At 37.9% G+C, this 21,404-nt stretch overlaps 1 pseudogene; it reads right to left on the bottom strand.

Annotated features, from left to right (window-relative positions):
* Nucleotides 1–20,127: 20,127 nt before the first annotated feature.
* Nucleotides 20,128–20,598, bottom strand: LOC119527320 (annotated as a pseudogene).
* Nucleotides 20,599–21,404: the final 806 nt, after the last annotated feature.

The following is a 21,404-nucleotide window of genomic DNA, read 5'->3' as shown; positions in this document are numbered from 1 at the left end:
ATCTCTCTGCCCTGGGCACTTTTCCTTAATGGCCCTGGTTGCTTTGTCTATTAGCATTTCAATAACCCATTAGATCTCTGAGGAGGGCCGTTTTTTTTTTTTTTTTTTTTTTTTTAAATCCTTTTTGCTTTTTCTAAAACAATTACTCTAAGAAGCTCAATACAGAAAGCTTCAAAGAATTGAAATTTGGGCACGTCAAGTCAAGAGCAGAACTAAGAGAGCTCTGAGACAAAAGGCAATAATCCAGTGGCTGAGAAAATTCACTAAACAACACAACTTCCCAAGAAAAGGGGGGTGTCCGCTCACAGCCGCCATCCTGGTGGACAGGAAACACTCCTGCCCATCGCCAGCCCCATAGCCCAGAGCTGCCCCAGACAACCCAGTGTGACGGAAGTGCTTCAAATAACAGGCACACACCACAAAACTGGGCGTGGACATTAGCCTTCCCTGCAACCTCAGCTGAATGTCCCAGAGCTGGGAAGGGGGAGCAGTGTGAATTAACAGAGCCCCATTCAGCCATCATTTGAGCAGACTGGGAGCCTCCCAACACAGCCCAGCAGCCCAGAACTGCCCTGGGGGGACGGCACTCACCTGCGACATAGCACAGTCATCCCTCAACAGAGGACCCGGGGTGCACAGCCTGGAAGAGGGGCCCACTTGCAAGTCTCAGGAGCCATACGCCAATACCAAAGACTTGTGGGTCAGTGGCAGAGACAAACTGTGGCAGGACTGAACTGAAGGATTAGACTATTGCAGTAGCTTTAAAACTCTAGGATCATCAGGGAGATTTGATTGTTAGGGCCACCCCCCCTCCCCGACTGCCCAGAAACACGCCCCACATACAGGGCGGGCAACACCAACTACACACGCAAGCTTGGGACACCAATTGGGCCCCACAAGACTCACTCCCCCACTCACCAAAAAGGCTAAGCAGGGGAGATCTGGCTTGTGGAGAACAGGTGGCTCGTGGACGCCACCTGCTGGTTAGTTAGAGAAAGTGTACTCCACGAAGCTGTAGATCTGATAAATTAGAGATAAGGACTTCAACTGGTCTACAAACCCTAAAAGAACCCTATCAAGGTCAGCAAATGCCACGAGGCCAAAAACAACAGAAAATTATAAAGCATATGAAAAAAACCAGACGATATGGATAACCCAAGCCCAAGCACCCAAATCAAAAGACCAGAAGAGACACACCTAGAGCAGCTACTCAAAGAACTAAAGATGAACAATGAGACCCTAGTACGGGATATGAAGGAAATCAAGAAGACCCTAGAAGAGCATAAAGAAGACATTGCAAGACTAAATAAAAAAATGGATGATCTTATGGAAATTAAAGAAACTGTTGACCAAATTAAAAAGATTCTGGACACTCATAGTACAAGACTAGAGGAAGTTGAACAACGAATCAGTGACCTGGAAGATGACAGAATGGAAAATGAAAACATAAAAGAAAGAATGGGGAAAAAAATTGAAAAACTTGAAATGGACCTCAGGGATATGATAGATAATATGAAACGTCCAAATATAAGACTCATTGGTGTCCCAGAAGGGGAAGAAAAGGGTAAAGGTCTAGGAAGAGTATTCAAAGAAATTGTTGGGGAAAACTTCCCAAATCTTCTAAACAACATAAATACACAAATCATAAATGCTCAGCGAACTCCAAATAGAATAAATCCAAAAAAACCCACTCCGAGACATATACTGATCACACTGTCAAACATAGAAGAGAAGGAGCAAGTTCTGAAAGCAGCAAGAGAAAAGCAATTCACCACATACAAAGGAAACAGCATAAGACTAAGTAGTGACTACTCAGCAGCCACCATGGAGGCGAGAAGGCAGTGGCACGATATATTTAAAATTCTGAGTGAGAGGAATTTCCAGCCAAGAATACTTTATCCAGCAAAGCTCTCCTTCAAATTTGAGGGAGAGCTTAAATTTTTCACAGACAAACAAATGCTGAGAGAATTTGCTAACAAGAGACCTGCCCTACTGGAGATACTAAAGGGAGCCCTACAGACAGAGAAACAAAGACAGGACAGAGAGACTTGGAGAAAGGTTCAGTACTAAAGAGATTCGGTATGGGTACAATAAAGGATATTAATAGAGAGAGGGAAAAATATGGCAAACATAATCCAAAGGATAAGATGGCCGATTCAAGAAATGCCTTCACGGTTTTAACGTTGAATGTAAATGGATTAAACTCCCCAATTAAAAGATATAGATTCGCAGAATGGATCAAAAAAATGAACCATCAATATGTTGCATACAAGAGACTCATCTTAGACACAGTGACACAAAGAAACTGAAAGTGAAAGGATGGAAAAAAATATTTCATGCAAGCTACAGCCAAAAGAAAGCAGGTGTAGCAATATTAATCTCAGATAAAATAGACTTCAAATGCAGGGATGTTTTGAGAGACAAAGAAGGCCACTACATACTAATAAAAGGGGCAATTCAGCAAGAAGAAATAACAATCGTAAATGTCTATGCACCCAATCAAGGTGCCACAAAATACATGAGAGAAACATTGGCAAAACTAAAGGAAGCAATTGATGTTTCCACAATAATTGTGGGAGACTTCAACACATCACTCTCTCCTATAGATAGATCAACCAGACAGAAGACCAATAAGGAAATTGAAAACCTAAACAATCTGATAAATGAATTAGATTTAACAGACATCTACAGGACATTACATCCCAAATCAACAGGATACACATACTTTTCTAGTGCTCACGGAACTTTCTCCAGAATAGATCATATGCTGGGACATAAAACAAGCCTTAATAAATTTAAAAAGATTGAAATTATTCAAAGCACATTCTCTGACCACAATGGAATACAATTAGAAGTCAATAACCATCAGAGACTTAGAAAATTCACAAATACCTGGAGGTTAAACAACACACTCCTAAACAATCAGTGGGTTAAAGAAGAAATAGCAAGAGAAATTGCTAAATATATAGAGACGAATGAAAATGAGAACACAACATACCAAAACCTATGGGATGCAGCAAAAGCAGTGCTAAGGGGGAAATTTATAGCACTAAACGCATATATTAAAAAGGAAGAAAGAGCCAAAATCAAAGAACTAATGGATCAACTGAAGAAGCTAGAAAATGAACAGCAAACCAATCCTAAACCAAGTACAAGAAAAGAAATAACAAGGATTAAAGCAGAAATAAATGACATAGAGAACAAAAAAACAATAGAAAGGATAAATATCACCAAAAGTTGGTTCTTTGAGAAGATCAACAAGATTGACAAGCCCCTAGCTAGACTGACAAAATCAAAAAGAGAGAAGACCCATATAAACAAAATAATGAATGAAAAAGGTGACATAACTGCAGATCCTGAAGAAATTAAAAAAATTATAAGAGGATATTATGAACAACTGTATGGCAACAAACTGGATAATGTAGAGGAAATGGACAATTTCCTGGAAACATATGAACAACCTAGACTGACCAGAGAAGAAATAGAAGACCTCAACCAACCCATCACAAGCAAAGAGATCCAATCAGTCATCAAAAATCTTCCCACAAATAAATGCCCAGGGCCAGATGGCTTCACAGGGGAATTCTACCAACCTTTCCAGAAAGAACTGACACCAATCTTACTCAAACTCTTTCAAAACATTGAAAAAAATGGAACACTACCTAATTCATTTTATGAAGCTAACATCAATCTAATACCAAAACCAGGCAAAGATGCTACAAAAAAGGAAAACTACCGGCCAATCTCCCTAATGAATATAGATGCAAAAATCCTCAACAAAATACTTGCAAATCGAATCCAAAGACACATTAAAAAAATCATACACCATGACCAAGTGGGGTTCATTCCAGGCATGCAAGGATGGTTCAACATAAGAAAAACAATCAATGTATTACAACACATTAAAAACTCGAAAGGGAAAAATCAATTGATCATCTCAATAGATGCTGAAAAAGCATTTGACAAAATCCAACATCCGTTTTTGATAAAAACACTTCAAAAGGTAGGAATTGAAGGAAACTTCCTCAACATGATAAAGAGCATATATGAAAAACCCACAGCCAGCATAGTACTCAATGGTGAGAGACTGAAAGCCTTCCCTCTAAGATCAGGAACAAGACAAGGATGCCCGCTGTCACCACTGTTATTCAACACTGTGCTGGAAGTGCTAGCCAGGGCAATCCGGCAAGACAAAGAAATAAAAGGCATCCAAATTGGAAAAGAAGAAGTAAAACTGTCATTGTTTGCAGATGATATGATCTTATATCTAGAAAACCCTGAGAAATCAACAATACACCTACTAGAGCTAATAAACAAATTTAGCAAAGTAGCGGGATACAAGATTAATGCACATAAGTCAGTAATGTTTCTATATGCTAGAAATGAACAAACTGAAGAGACACTCAAGAAAAAGATACCATTTTCAATAGCAACTAAAAAAATCAAGTACCTAGGAATAAACTTAACCAAAGATGTAAAAGACCTATACAAAGAAAACTACATAACTCTACTAAAAGAAATAGAAGGGGACCTTAAAAGATGGAAAAATATTCCATGTTCATGGATAGGAAGGCTAAATGTCATTAAGATGTCAATTCTACCCAAACTCATCTACAGATTCAATGCAATCCCAATCAAAATTCCAACAACCTACTTTGCAGACTTGGAAAAGCTAGTTATCAAATTTATTTGGAAAGGGAAGATGCCTCGAATTGCTAAAGACACTTTAAAAAAGAAAAATGAAGTGGGAGGACTTACACTCCCTGACTTTGAAGCTTATTATAAAGCCACAGTTGCCAAAACAGCATGGTACTGGCACAAAGATAGACATATAGATCAATGGAATCAAATTGAGAATTCAGAGATAGACCCTCAGATCTATGGCCGACTGATCTTTGATAAGGCCCCCAAAGTCACCGAACTGAGCCATAATGGTCTTTTCAACAAATGGGGCTGGGAGAGTTGGATATCCATATCCAAAAGAATGAAAGAGGACCCATACCTCACCCCCTACACAAAAATTAACTCAAAATGGACCAAAGATCTCAATATAAAAGAAAGTACCATTAAACTCCTAGAAGATAATGTAGGAAAACATCTTCAAGACCTTGTATTAGGAGGCCACTTCCTAGACTTTACACCCAAAGCACAAGCAACAAAAGAGAAAATAGATAAATGGGAACTCCTCAAGCTTAGAAGTTTCTGCACCTCAAAGGAATATCTCAAAAAGGTAAAGAGGCAGCCAACTCAATGGGAAAAAATTTTTGGAAACCATGTATCTGACAAAAGACTGATATCTTGCATATACAAAGAAATCCTACAACTCAATGACAATAGTACAGACAGCCCAATTATAAAATGGGCAAAAGATATGAAAAGACAGTTCTCTGAAGAGGAAATACAAATGGCCAAGAAACACATGAAAAAATGTTCAGCTTCACTAGCTATTAGAGAGACGCAAATTAAGACCACAATGAGATACCATCTCAAACCAATTAGAATGGCTGCCGTTAAACAAACAGGAAACTACAAATGCTGGAGGGGATGTGGAGAAATTGGAACTCTTATTCATTGTTGGTGGGACTGTATAATGGTTCAGCCACTCTGGAAGTCAGTCTGGCAGTTCCTTAGAAAACTAGAGATAGAGCTACCATTCGATCCAGCGATTGCACTTCTCGGGATATACCCGGAAGATCGGAAAGCAGTGACACGAACAGATATCTGCACGCCAATGTTCATAGCAGCATTATTCACAATTGCCAAGAGATGGAAACAACCCAAATGTCCATCAACAGATGAGTGGATAAATAAAATGTGGTATATACACACGATGGAATACTACGCGGCAGTAAGAAGGAACGATCTGGTGAAACATATGACAACATGGATGAACCTTGAAGACATAATGCTGAGCGAAATAAGCCAGGCACAAAAAGAGAAATATTATATGCTACCACTAATGTGAACTTTGAAAAATGTAAAACAAATGGTTTATAATGTAGAATGTAGGGGAACTAGCAGTAGAGAGCAATTAAGGAAGGGGGAACAATAATCCAAGAAGAACAGATAAGCTATTTAACGTTCTGAGGATGCCCAGAAATGACTATGGTCTGTTAATTTCTGATGGATGTAGTAGGAACAAGTTCACTGAAATGTTGCTATAGTATGTAACTTTCTTGGGGTAAAGTAGGAACATGTTGGAAGTTAAGCAGTTATCTTAGGTTAGTTGTCTTTTTCTTACTCCCTTGCTATGGTCTCTTTGAAATGTTCTTTTATTGTATGTTTGTTTTCTTTTTAACTTTTTTTTTCATACAGTTGATTTGAAAAAAGAAGGGAAAGTTAAAAAAAAAAAAAAAAAGAAAAAAGACAAACAAGGAAAAAAAAAAAAAAAAAAAACGATGTAGTGCCCCCTTGAGGAGCCTGTGGAGAATGCAGGGGTATTCGCCTACCCCACCTCCATGGTTGCTAACATGACCACAGACATAGGGGACTGGTGGTTTGATGGGTTGAGCCCTCTACCATAAGTTTTACCCTTGGGAAGACGGTTGCTGCAAAGGAGAGGCTAGGCCTCCCTGTATTTGTGCCTAAGAGTCTCCTCCTGAATGCCTCTTTGTTGCTCAGATGTGGCCCTCTCTCTCTGGCTAAGCCAACTTGAAAGGTGAAATCACTGCCCTCCCCCCTACGTGGGATCAGACACCCAGGGAAGTGAATCTCCCTGGCAACGTGGAATATGACTCCCGGGGAGGAATGTAGACCCGGCATCGTGGGATGGAGAACATCTTCTTGACCAAAAGGGGGATGTGAAAGGAAATGAAATAAGCTTCAGTGGCAGAGAGATTCCAAAACGAGCCGAAAGATCACTCCGGTGGGCACTCTTACGCACACTTTAGACAACCTTTATTAAGTTCTAAAGAATTGGGGTAGCTGGTGGTGGATACCTGAAACTATTAAACTACAACCCAGAACCCATGAATCTCGAAGACAGTTGTATAAAAATGTAGCTTATGAGGGGTGACAGTGGGATTGGGAATGCCATAAGGACCAAACTCCACTTTGTCTAGTTTATGGATCGATGTGTAGAAAAGTAGGGGAAGCAAACAAACAGACAAAGGTACCTAGTGTTCTTTTTTACTTCAATTGCTCTTTTTCACTCTAATTATTATTCTTGTTATTTTTGTGTGTGTGCTAATGAAGGTGTCAGGGATTGATTTAGGTGATGAATGTACAACTATGTAATGGTACTGTAAACAATCGAAAGTACAATTTGTTTTGTATGACTGCGTGGTATGTGAATATATCTCAATAAAATGATGATTAAAAAAAAAAAAAAAAAAAGATATAATAGAGCACACAGAAGGGGAGGGATAGTCTATTTCAAAGGCAGCAGAAGGGACATTCAGATTCCTGTAAACAGGGGATTCCTAAAGCCAAGTTGAGAACAAGCTCTGGCCAAGACTCAGGCCCAGGAAAGACTGAGAGGGCCCTGAACCCAGTTTTTACCTCTGGATGATCTTCTTGGTAGGAAGGCTAAATTCTGAAGGAGAGCACCAGCCAAAGCAGAACCAATTTACAAAGACTGTGAAAGGTGTTTTTGCATTTGTTTGTTTTTGTTAGCTCCTGGCTCTCAAGGAAATCTGTGAAATCACTCTCTGGATACAAACTTTAAAAACTGTTCAGGGACTTAATTCCAAAGGTAATAATTAAAAATACTAAAATGTGCACTGTGCAACAAAAGATTGCACAAAACTAACAAAGAAACAGGAAATGATGGTTCATCTAAAAGAACAAGAAAAAATTCAGAAACCATCAACAAATAAGATCAGACTTTGGACATACCAGACAAAGACTTTTAAAAACTTATCTTCAAAATATGCTCAAAGACATAGAGGAAAATGTGAATAATAAAGCTAAAGATATCAGGAAAACTATAAACAATATGAGTATCTCAATAAAGAGAAATTTTCAAAAAGAGCCAAACAGAAATAATGGAATTGACTACAATAACTGAAATGAAAAATTCCCTAGAAAGGTTCAGCAGATTTGAGCTGGCAGAAAAAAGAATCAGTGAACTCTAAGACAATAACAATTAAAGAGATTGACTCAGCAATCAAAAACCTCTCAACAAAGAAAATCCCAGGACCAGATAGCATCACTGGTGAATTTTACCAAACATTCCAAGAATTAACATCAATCCTGCTCAAACTCTTGCAAAAAATTGAAAAGGAGGGAAAACTTCCTAACTCATTCTATGAGGCCACCACCACTCAAGCCAGCTAAAGACAACACAAGAAAAGATAATTATAGACCAATATCCCTTATGAGTACAGATACAAATATCCTCAACAAAATACCAGAAAACTGAACCCAAAAACACATTAAAAGAATTATACACTATAATCAAGTGGGAATTTCCCAGGTATGCAAGGGTAGTTCAACGTAAGAAAATCACTAATTTTAATGTAATGCACTAAATTAATGTAATACACTAAATTAATACAAAGAAAAACAAAACCACATAATCATCTCAATTGACACAGAAAAGGCATATGACAAAAACCAACACTCCTTCTTGATTTAAAAAAAAAATTAGAAAACTAGGAATAGAGGGGACTTTTCCCAAAAGATAAAGGGCATTAATGAAAAACCCACAGCAAACATCATTGTCAATGGTGAATGACTGAAAACTTTCCTCCTAAGATCAGGAACAAGACAAGGTATCTGCCTTCCACCACTGTTATTCAACATTGTACTGGAAGTTCTAGCCAGAGTAATCAGGCATGAAAAAGAAATAAAAGTCATCCAAATTTAAAAGGAAGAAGTAAAATTATCTCTATTTTCAGATGACATGAGCATATATATATAGAAAATCCTAAGGAATACACACTTACTGGAACTAATAAATTCAGCAGAGTTGCAGGGTACAAGATTAATATGCAAAATCAGTTGTGCTTTTATACACCAGTATTTAAAAATCCGAAAAGGAAATTATGAAAACAATTCCATTTACCATACCATCTAAAATAATAAAATATCTAGGAATAAATTTCACCAAAGAGGTTGTTTTAGTTTGCCAAGCTGTTCTGACAAATACTACTCAATGGGATGGCTTAAACTATAGGAATTTATTGGCTTATGGCTTCAGAGGTTAGCAGGTTTGCTTTCTCCTGGAATCTGTAGTGTTCTGTCCAGCCAGCAATTCCTAGGTCCATTGGCTTTTCCATCACATGGCGATGCACACGGCGATGTCCTTTACTTTGTCTTACAGGTTCCCACTGACTTCCAGCTTCCAGCTCCTCCTGTGGTTTCCTTTGATGTCTGAATTTCTTCAGCTTATAAAGCACTCCAGTAATCAGGATTAAGATGCAACCTCATTCAGTTTGGCCACACCTTAACTCAAATAACATCAAGAGATCCTATTCACAATGGGCCCACCCCACCTCCCCCAGAAATACAGATTAAGATTAGGAACACATGTAAATTGGACTACATAGTTCAATCTACCACAGAGTTGAAAGACTTGTATACTGAAAACTACAAAACGTTGCAGAAAGAAATTAAAGAAGACCTAAATAAATGGAAAGACATCTCATATTCACGGACTGGAAGACTTAATATTGTTAAGATATCAATACCACCTAAATCAATCTACAAATTCAATGAAATCCCTACCAAAATCATAGCAGCCTTTTTTGCACAAATAGAGAATCCATTCCTCAAATTCATGTGGAATTGCAAGGGGCCCTGAATAGCCAAAACTATCTTGAAAAAGAAGAACAGTTAGAAGGCTCACACTTCCTGATTTTAAAACTTACTACAATTTTCCCATCTGGGTTATCGCTGATTTTGAGGACTGTCAATTTGGTGGGCCAAGCCCTCGATCTGGGGGCCTTCCCCTGTGAGGCTTGTTGCTACAAGGGAGAGGCTAAGCCCACTTATAATTGTGCCTAAGAGTCTCCCCCAGAGAGCCTCTTTATTGCTCAGATGTGGCCCCCTCTCTCTCTAAGCCAACTCGACAGGTGAACTCATTACCCTCCCCTCTATGTGGGACATGACTCCCAGGGGTGTGAATTCCCCTGGCAACATGGGAAATGACTCCTGGAGATGAGCCTGGACCCAGCACTGTGGAATTGAGAAAATCTTCTTGACTAAAAAGGAGAAGAGAAATGAAACAAAATAAGGTTCCAGTGGCTAAGAGGTTTCAAATGGGGTTGAGAGGTCATTCTGGAGGGTATTCTTATGTGCTATATAGATATCACTTTTTAGTTTTTGGTGTGTTGGAATGGCTATAGGGAAATACCTGAAGTTGTCGAACTGCAACCCAGTGACCTTGATTCTTGAAGACGATTGTATAACTATGTAGCTTGCAGAGTATGACTGTATGATTGTGAAAACCTTGTGGCTCACACTCCCTTTATCCAGTGTATGGACAGAAGAGTGGAAAAATGGGGACAAAAATTAGATGAAGAATAAGGTAGAATGGAGGGGATGGGAAGTTTTGGGTGTTCTTTTTTGCTTTTATTTTTATTTTGGAGTAAGGAAAAGTTTCAAAACTTGATTCTAGTGATGAACACACAACTGTATGATGGTGCTGCAAATAATTGTACACTGTGGATGACTGTAGGGTGTGTGAATATATCTCAATAAAACTGTATGTAAAAAAGTAAATGAACAATGGGGGTGGGGGGAATGGGATGTTTTGGATGTTCTTTTTTATTTTAATTTTTATTTTATTTTTTGGAGTAATGAAAATATTCAAAGATTGTGGTAATGAATGCACAACTATATGATGATACTGTGAACAACTGATTGTACACTTTGGATGATTGTATGTTATGTGAATATATCTCAATAAAATAGCTTTTAAAAAAGCTTACTACAAAGCTACAGCAATTAAAACAGTGTGGAACTGCCATAAGGATAGACACATAAACTAATGGTATAGAATTTAAAGCCCATAAATAAACCCACACATCTACGGCCAGTTGATTTTTGACAAGGTGTCAAGTCCATTAAATGGGGAAGGATAGTTTCTTCAACAAAAGCTGCTGAGAATACTGGAAATCTACGTGCAAAAGCATGAATTGGACTCTTACCCTTCACCGTATATATAAATTAATTCAAAATTGATCAATGACCTAAAGATAAGAGGGAGCGCTATAAAACTCTTATAAGAAAACAAAGGGAAATATCTTTAGTACCATATAATAGGCAATGGATTCTTAAATTTTACATCAAAACCATGAAAAACAAAAGAACTAGTAGATAAATTGTACTTCATTAAAATTAAAAACTTTTGTGCATCAAAGGACTTTATCAAGAAAGTGAAAAAACCTATAGGATGAAAGAAAATATTTGGAATCACATATCAATATCCAGAATACATAAAGAACTTCTGCAACTCAACAACAAAAAGGCAAACACCCAATTACAAAATAGGCAAAGGATTTGAATACATATTTCTCCAAAGAAGATAAACAAATGGTCAATAAGCATATAAAAATGGGATCAGCATCATTAGCCAGTAGGGAAATGCAAATCAAAACTAAAATTAGATACCACCTCATATCCACTAGGATGGCTACTTAAAAATGGTTAATAGCAAGTGTGGGTGAGGATGCAGAGAAATAGGAACTCTGTACATTATTGGTGGTAATGTCAAATAATGCAGCCATTGTGGAAAATATTTTGGCGGTTTTTCAGCAAGTTTAACATAGACCAACCATATGATCTGGCAATCCCACTTCTAGGTATGTACCCGAAAGAACTGAAAGCAGAGACTTGAACAGCTATTTGTACACCAATGTTAATAGCATTATTCACAATATTCAAAAGAAGGAAGCAACCCAAGTGTCCATTACCTGATGAATGAATAAACAAAATATGGTATATACATACAATGAAATATTATTCAGCTGTTAAAAGGAATGAGGTTCTGATACATACAATAGCATGGATGAACCCTGAAGACAACATGTTGAGTGAAATAAGCCAGACACAGAAGGACAAATATTGTATAATTTCTCTTCAAATAAGCAAATTCATAGAGACAGCAGAATAGTGGTTACCAGAGGCAGGATGGGAGGGGTGAATGCAGAGTTATTGCTTAAACAGTACAAGTTTCTGCTTGGTATGATGAAAATGTTCTGGAAATACACAATGGTAAAAATTACACAACATTGTTAATGTACTTAATGTCACATAATTATACACTTAAAAATGGTTAAAATTATTTTTACATTATGAATATTTTACCACAATTTAAAAAATGGAAAACATGATAGGTTTCTTGGAATTTCTGGGCAATGGCTATATCATCTTCAAATGTATTTTCCTCTGAAAAATAAACACTGGCTAGTAGCATAAAAGTACCTGCTTGAGGTGAGGTGGGGGGACAATCTGTCACACTTTACTTACTTGATGTTCCTCAGGAACCTGAGAAACCTATCCTTTAGACAGCTAAGTACCCCAACCTTGCAAGCCAATAATGTTTTACAGAGAGATTTCCTTAAGGTCAAGCAACATCAACAAAATATCTTTCTGGGTCTCCAAATAGCCTCAGAAACTATGACCCAAGACCATGCACAGCTTTGGAGGGAGGCTCTCTAAACCAGGATGGTCAGTTCTAACAGATGGTGTATGCAGCTCTGAATTTTTCTTGTTTGAAGAGCCCTTGGTCCAGTCCCAGAACACTTTCCTAGTCTTAGATCTCCCCCAATGCTCCTCCAGGATGCTCCAGGTATCCACAGCTTCCAAAGAAGCTGCAAGTCTCTTGGTATCTCATCACCCATGCTTGCTGATTCTAGCTACCTCCACCCTCATTCTCATTCTCTCTTCTGCTCTTGTTCTCTCACTAGCCTCTTTTTTTTTTTCCTCTCCCCCATTGTCTCTCTCTTCTCACTAAATATGCCTCTTAATCTCTGTTGTCTAAGTTTCTCACTAAGCTTCTCTTCTAATTCTATTCTCCCCATCCCCCCTCCCTAGGTCTTTCTGTAACTTTCTTCTTTCACCTCACCCCTGTCAATTCTTCTGGTTCTCTCAAACTTTCTTTCAGTTCTTTACTCTTCTCCAAAGGGAACACAGCTTCTATCTCTTTTATCCCTAAATTTCTCTCCCCTAGCCTTTTCTATTCTCCCCAAGTGGCACACACACCATCCCCAATTTTGCAAGAATTTATTCCTGATCTTTCACACCAAATACAGCTTTTTTACACCCTGTTATACTCTTAGTAGAGCCCTGTTACCCCTGCAGATCCAACCATGACTTTCTTCTGGTATTTATCTTTATCACATACTCCAAGAAAGGATCATTTACAGTATGTCCATATTTTCCTATATATCCAAAAATCAGTATACATGAGAGCACAAGTTTGAGCATACTTCGAGTTACAACCAGATAAGATATTTGGAATCTGGGCTATCCTGGAAAATCTGAGACATAATATTGCTATAAATTCCACCTATCCAGAATCTAGGTTTTTACAAGCAAGCAGTTTTACTAAGCAAGAACTCTGAATAGTCCACAGAGTTGTCAGGAAATTTCTGTTCTATATATTATAATCAGACTGAAAAGAGATTTTCCCCCCAGTTTCACCCACTCATGAAATCCAGATTGCAATCTATAAACCATTCCTGGAGGGATTCTTCAACGAGATTTTATGAAGCTCACAAAAGGATACAATGAGAAAGATTGAACCCACACTCTGAAATGAGAATAAACTAAAGTTTACTACCCACTGATTTATGCATAAATCTGTATGATGATATTCAAAGGTTTTTTAGTAGTTTCTGGTTTAAACTTTCAGTTTCTCTTCCATGAAAAATAAGGGAAAGATCGTAGGCACTGTGAATTACTCTGGACCAGTTGAGGCAGGTTAGACATAGGAAAAACATCTTGCAAGCTCTGAGGCAACTTTGGACTCAGTGCAGGGAGGGGGGCATCTAGTAGGAACAATCAGGCTCCTGAAACTGGAGGAGGTTAAAGTAAGATACATTGTTCAACCACCGTGGGCCATTCACAATAACCCATTCACAATCCTTAATTTAAAGGCTTATTCAACCTATTGCAACAGCTTACTTACAAGCCTTAATTTACATGTTTATTAACCAATCACAAAAACGTTAGACAACCAGTCATAATAGCCTACTTACAAAACTTAATTTAAATAATTACTCACCAATCACAACACACTAACATCTCAAACCCCACCTCCCTTTGTTAATCTGTTAAAAACCCATGTGCTAAACATTTGTGCATCTCTCTCTTGAGCACACCAGTGCTCACCCCTTGAGCATGTACTCTTTCTTTTCAGTAAACTTCTCTCACTTGCTTATAACCACTTGTCTCATCCTTAAATTCTTTCTTGTAACGAGACAGCGAGCTGAAATGAAGCTCCAGTAACATCTTCCTCAAGGAGAAGGGAGCTCCAGTAACACAATCTGGACTTTCCTTCTTGCAATATCCAAATTTTGCTGATTATCTTTTTTGTGCTCCATGCCCACCTGTTCAGCCAGCCATATCTCCAGGGCACTCAATCTAAATCTCTATGGTTGCATTTGCTTTAGGTTCACTTTAAGTACAGTCTTAATCATCCATATTTCTGGGGAAGTGTGCTTCCTCCAATAAGCCTGCAAACAAACAAACAAACAAAAAGTCGTCTTATTCCTTATTACCCCCTGGAATGACATTTCCTTTTGTGAGTTAATATGGCTCTGCCTCAAGATAATCTGAACTCTTTCTGTCATGTGTCTGTCTGTGTTGCATTGTCTGCCTACTTTTGTCCCCTCCCTACAATGAAGGGAGTATTTTAAACTTTTTCGTTTCCAGAGAAGAACAATAGCTGATTGGAGGATCCAAGTTTAAAATGGACCCCCAGAAAAACATGGGTGGCATGAGACATCCTGTGTAATCAAATAAATATCCACCCCACCTTTGCTGGCTGCACCAGCTGCAAGAGACAGAAGGAGAAAGGAGTTATTTCTGGGCATTTTCTGCACATGCTCTAGAGTTCCATGCACTTTCTTCCCAGAGTGATTTTCAACTCTTGCCTTACATGCCTTTCCAACAAGTTTGGATATCTAGTTTCCATGCCTACAGCAGATCAGAAACAACAACAAAGTATGGGTACATTGTTAGGGGGTAGAATAAAATAGTGGCTAAGAGGACAGGTTCTAGAGCTAAACTGCATGTTTGAATCCTGGCTTTGCAGCTTCCTGGGTGTATGACTTTGAGTGAGCTACTTAACTTTTTTTGCCTCAGTTTCCTCATTTATAAAATGGGAATAATAATAGTACATATTTCACAGAGCCATTATAAGGATTAAATGGGTTAATATATGTAAAATGCCTGGAACTGTAAGTACTATATGAACCTTAACTGTTATTACATGGAATGGGCACGTTGGTAACAGTAGTGGTGAAATGTAGCAAACAAGACAACAAGAAAAGCCGTGAAAACAGAGCTGTATATGATTCATCTATATAAAGCAGAGGTTCCCAACTTTCTCAGTTCAAGGTGCTTTTAGTATCTCAGCAAATTTTCTCATGGCACCTGTAGGCCAAAAGAAATACCTAACAATACCATTTATTAGGTAGTTAAGTCCAAACAACTTAGTCAATATTTACACTCCAACAATTTGGTAGCCATTTGAAATAATAATATATCTTTTATTCTAAATAATCATCATTCTTTACTAATTAAACATATTGCCTTTTGGGCAATTCACTTCCAAATTTTGAATCAGATTGCACATCACCACCATGGTTTCTTAACGAACATTGATTTTCCCTTGGTATTTGCTTTTTATCATGGCATCCTCTGAAAACCCAGCTTCACAAAGATATGACATCATCGACGTACACAGCAGGATCTAATGTTGAAATCTTGAATCCACACTTGTGTGGTGTCAGACAGATTTGAGTAAGGCTATGTTTCTCTTAGAATTTAAAAATATCCTGTACTGTCTCTATGAGTTACCTGAAGCACCCTAGGACTCGTTGGCACAGTTTGGGGAACCACAGGTGTGGGAGAGCAATCCTGTAACAAACCTTCAATATATTAACATAGAACATCACAGAATAATAAATAATGCTCATGATAATAAACTTGAAATATCCAAAAAAGTTCAATTTATGGTCAGTTTCTTCTATTGAAGAAGACTGAGTAATATGGAGTGTGTATTTTAAGATATTGCCATCCAATGTTAATAAAATTTAAAATAAAAATACTGTACATTTACTGATACTAAAAATTACAAGGTCATTCTCAGTCTGGCCCCATCCTATCCTCAAGTAGAGATTAAAGAACACAAACCTTGGAGTCACGCAGATTTGGATTCAAATTCAGTCACACCACTTTCTGTGATCTTGAGAACACCTTTCAATCTTTCCAATCACATTTTCTCGCTTCTAAAATTTGGATAATAATTCCCACCTCCTAAGTTCTCAAGAAAAGTAAAAGACGGAACTTTTGAAAAGTTCCTAGAGTAGGCCCTGGAATGTAATATGGGCTCAGGAGTCCCTCGCCACTTCCTAAACATGCCTTAGGTTCTCATTCTTCTAAACCTTTGCAATATGCTGCTTCCTTGGTCTCTAACACGCTGCTGGCAAACTCTGTTCATTCCGTGTCACCCAACTTAAATGCATCCTTCCCTCTGAACCTCCTTTGGTTTCTTTGGAGAGAATGAGTCACTCCCTCTTCTTTGATTCTGCATCCCATCATCATCTCACTTGATTGCATTGTGTTGTAATTACTTATTTATTAATCTCCCTCACCAGATTGTATGGTCCCCCTCCACGGCTGGAGCCACATCTTATTTTCACAGCATCTAGCACAGAGTGTGGTCCTTAATACATGTCTGGATGAATGAAGGAACAATAATAGCCAGCACTTAAAACGCTGCATAATTCTAGGCACTGTTCTAAGTGCTTTACACATACTACTAACCCATTTAATCTTTACAACAATCCTATGAAGTATTATTAGCATCCCTATTTTATAGTTGAGGAAAATGACAAAAAGATAAGTTATGTAATTTGTCTAAGGTCACCAAGCTACTAATTGTGAAAGCCAGGATTCAAATCCAAGCCTTTGGTGTCAGAGCCCAGGCTTTTAACCAACACACTACAATGCCTCCCAGTGAACAAGGGAACAATGACAAATAAACCTGGCTTTCCCAAAAGTATCATGTTCTCTGGTTTTTTTAATGGTTTTTTCATTCATTCATTCATTCATTCATTCATTCAACAATGTGTAAAACAATGTGTAAAACATTGTGCTTAAATACCTATCTCTAGCTGCCCTCCCTTCCTAATCTCTACTGCCTGTCTGCAAACTTGACTGTTCCATGAACTTTCAGTGTCTTGAATGTGTTGTGTTCTCTCTCAGTTCCGGACCCGTGCCTACCATTTTACCTTGCTAACTCAGGCTTATCCTTTACTTCTTGGCTCAAATTACTTCCTTCCGAAAACCTTTCATAATCCCCTTAAAATAAGTTAGGTAGCCCTCCTCTGGGTTCCTTATGTCCCTTTATACTTTCTTTATCGTAGCATTTGTCAAACATACTGTTCTTGCCCATTTGCTTGTCTGCCTCCTGCCTTATACTATAAACTCTGTGAGGGCAGGAACTGAATCTATCACAGTTATCATCAAATCTGTAGCACCTAGCATGATGCCTGGCATATAGCAGGTGATTAATAAATATTTGTTGAATGACTGATTGAAGGATGAGTAAAAAAAATCTCTATGCTTAAGGGGTCAAGGAGGGGATACAGACAAATAATTAGTTACAGTATATTGTGATATACTGTAGCAGACAGAGACAGAGGAGAGATACATATCTGGGGTAAAGTGAGAGGGGAACGGTTCTACAAAGTCTAAAAGGATGAGTGCGAGTTTATGAAAAAGAAAGAAAGATGTAGTATAATGGTCTAAAGCAAGAATTATTCTAGAAATTGCTTTGTAGCTTAGGTGGCTAAATCATTTTTCTGTGAGTCTAAAAATAACTTTAAACTTATTCCTACAATTGACTGATATAATGAGAATTTGGAAGCAACATGAAATAACTTAAAAGGCAACATGATGAAACAATTTTATTTCTTAAGGGGCCTTACAGTAAAGTCCCATGAAAACGTCTTCTTACTTCTATCATCATATTTATCATGCTGCATTGTCACTGTCTCCATTTCTCTACCCTACTTGATTATAGGCTCTTTAAGTCCTGGAATTAAAGAGCTTTAAGAGCTGATTCAATTCTATATATCCCTTTACTCAGTACAGAGACAGGCCTAGAGAGGGGATCTGTGAATATTCCAACATGACCACAAAGTCCTGAATGAGCTGATCTCTGACAGTCTCAGCTTTGTCTCATGTCCCATACTTTGTGCTCCAGCCAATATTGAACACTTTTCAGTTCCCTGAACAAACTTGGCTCCTTAAAGCCTCCGGGCCTTCACACATACCAATGCCACTCCCAGTCTTCTCCCACTCACTTTCCCAACTCTTCATCTACCTAACACCTATTCACCATCAGATTTCAACCTAAGCATTATTTCTAAAGGAAGCCTTCCCCAGACCTGAGGACAGGTTCAGACCATAACATTATTTTATGGTCCTATCATACCCTATATTTCTCCTTTGTGCCATTTGTCACACTTGTAAATACTTGATCACTGTCTCTCCATGAGTTATAAGTTCCATAAGCCAGCACTTGGAAGAAAGCATGCAAGATAATAGGTGCTCAATAAAAATTATTTTCATAAAGTATTTAATGTGAATGTGCTCTTATTTTTTTTTATATTTTAACACATTTATGATAAATTTACAGTATGATGGAAATACCTTCAACTTTCAGATAATTAAAAAAAAATACCCTAAGTAAACATAAAAGTTATGACTGGTCAAGTTACTTCTTAGTGAAAATGATACATCACATCAATCAATTTTTATACCAAATTCTTAATTAAAAGCATTCAAAAAACATTTGCATTTTCTAATTGTCGAACAGTGTGTTCATGTGGTGGAAGAAGATACAAGACAACTAATAGAAATAAAATATCTCAAACTATTCCAATTCCTAAAATTAGAAATAAGAAATTGTTGTTGCTTAGAAAATACACTTCACTTTTCATCTCAAATTCACTTTAAATGCTCGACATATAAGTTAATACCAAACTATATTCTGTTACTTCTCTGGATAGACATGTTTCACAAAACAGTTTTCAATTAATGTTGAAAAAAATTACTTGATAATTTTAATCACAAGTAATGAGTGACTGATTAGTGGATCAACAATTTATTGAGTAATATAGATGGCATATGGACCTATACACAGCTGATAATTATTCATTGTGTGCCCATTAGTCATACTTCAGCCAAGAATTTGATATAAGTTCCATTCAGTTGCAGTACATGTTTCCGTGTGATTTGATCAACAAAAAAATATGTACACAACATCAAGCTTTTTTTCCTCTTTCTTTCTTCCTTTTTTTTTTTAAGAGCAGTTCAATGATTTGGGGGTTGGTTATTACAACACAGAGAACCTAAGGGGAAAAATACAAAATAGCACTTAACACCAATGCCAGTACTCATCACATATGGTTACAACTAAGGATAAATTAATTTTCATGTTACTCACTTTTTTTGAGAAAAAACTTGAGGTATATACACAATACATACACAACATTATGCAAAATACTTTTCATAAGTGACACTACACATTAAAATATTGGGAACTGAATATCTGCTGATTTGTATTTTGATTTAACAGAACAAGAGGAAAACAACATTCAATTAGGGAGGTTTATACTGACAATAAAGCTCTTAAAGTTAATGATGTCTTCCTTATTTTATACTTACCACAGGTGACACAATGTCCCGAGAGGGGTCATTTTCATTATGAGAAAAATGTCAGTCACAGCTTAAAAACTTAACTTTGGAAGGAACTAATGAGAAAGCCAATTGGAAGGTGACACTTCATCTTTGTCTTCAAATAAGTGTGCTTAATTTTTCTTCTTATAGAAAAAGTTTAAATCAGTTTATTATAAATATATCTAAACCATTAAATTTTTGCAACTTTCGGGAAAAGTCCAGCACTTTGCTTACACAAAGTCTATGAGAAGAGGTCAGTAGAGATCATCTAATCTTAAATCGTGACATCATCCATTCAAGTCCTTGGCACAATCCCTCACCTGTAAGAGCACAGCATGCCTGGCTATGCCACTGGTGATCTTTAATAGAAGTTAATTTCAAAAACTGGGAGATTTCTGCTACAGTCATACATTCTTTAACATCTTGTTTATTAGCAAAAATCAGCAATCTAGCTTTTCTTAGGTCCTCATGCGCTAACATTTTATACAGGTCTTCTCTAGTTACAGAAATCCTTTCTCTGTCTGTACTGTCCACAACTATCACAAACTCAGTGTGAGTAAAGTAAGTGTTCTAGGAAGAATGAAGAGATTCTTGGCCACCAATATCCCACATTAGGAAAAGTGTATTATTAACGACTATCTCTTCTACATTACTTCCTATTGTAAGGGATGTCTGTACAACTTCATTCATAGAAAATTGGTAAAGGGTGGTAGTTTTCCAGGCATTATCCAGCCCAACAATAACTGTGCTCTGGCTCGCGGACATCACCTCCGCATTGTCTGCGACGAGCCTCGAGGGCCACCATCCTCCCCCGTTCCTCTCCCGCAGCTGCGGTGGCAGCTCTGTTATTTGTTTTTAAGTATGACGTTAGTGGTTCAGCTTTCAGGAGGCTCTGTGTGGAATTATGATAGATTGGTACTAATTTAATCAAACCAGCAAATCACCTTTTAGTATTAGAAGCATTTCCCATGCTCCATTAAGAATCAGTGTTGTTGCCACACTCAGCAGAGAGTTGAAGCTCATTGGGCCTCTGTGCAAACCATCAGCACCCCCCTGCACTTGAGCTATTTCTGGTGATCACGGCCTCCTTATCGAAATCTGCTCCTGAGCTTACTTTCCCAACACTAACTTTCCACTCATCTCTTCCTTTAGGTGCACCTTCCTGGTACTTCACAGGCTTCCCCCAACCAGCCAGCCAGCCAGCCCCAGGGTTCAACTTCCCAGGACAGCCTTGCCCAGGGGCATCAGACTGTTACTGCTCCTGGCATCAGACCATCTTACTCAGCACCTCTTCCCGTCCTACAGCCTACCTTTCTCGTAAGCCCTGTCACAAGGCAAGGGGCAGCGTGGTTTGGAGAAATCAACAAGAAGACAGTTCCCACCCTCAATGAGTTCCCAGTTCGTTAAGGAAACAATGGGTAAACACAAAAAGCGAAATAGTCATAACACACTGTACATGCTTAAGTGCCAAAAAATTTAAAAATGAGAGCATTTGTGAGGAACTTCAGAGGAATCATCCTTGAATCTTTCTTCTCACTTAC

The sequence above is a fragment of the Choloepus didactylus genome, chromosome 2, assembly GCF_015220235.1.
Source record: "Choloepus didactylus isolate mChoDid1 chromosome 2, mChoDid1.pri, whole genome shotgun sequence".
NCBI lineage: Eukaryota > Metazoa > Chordata > Mammalia > Pilosa > Megalonychidae > Choloepus > Choloepus didactylus.
Note: the sequence above shows the minus strand (reverse complement) of the source record. Positions and strands in the feature narration are given on the sequence as shown.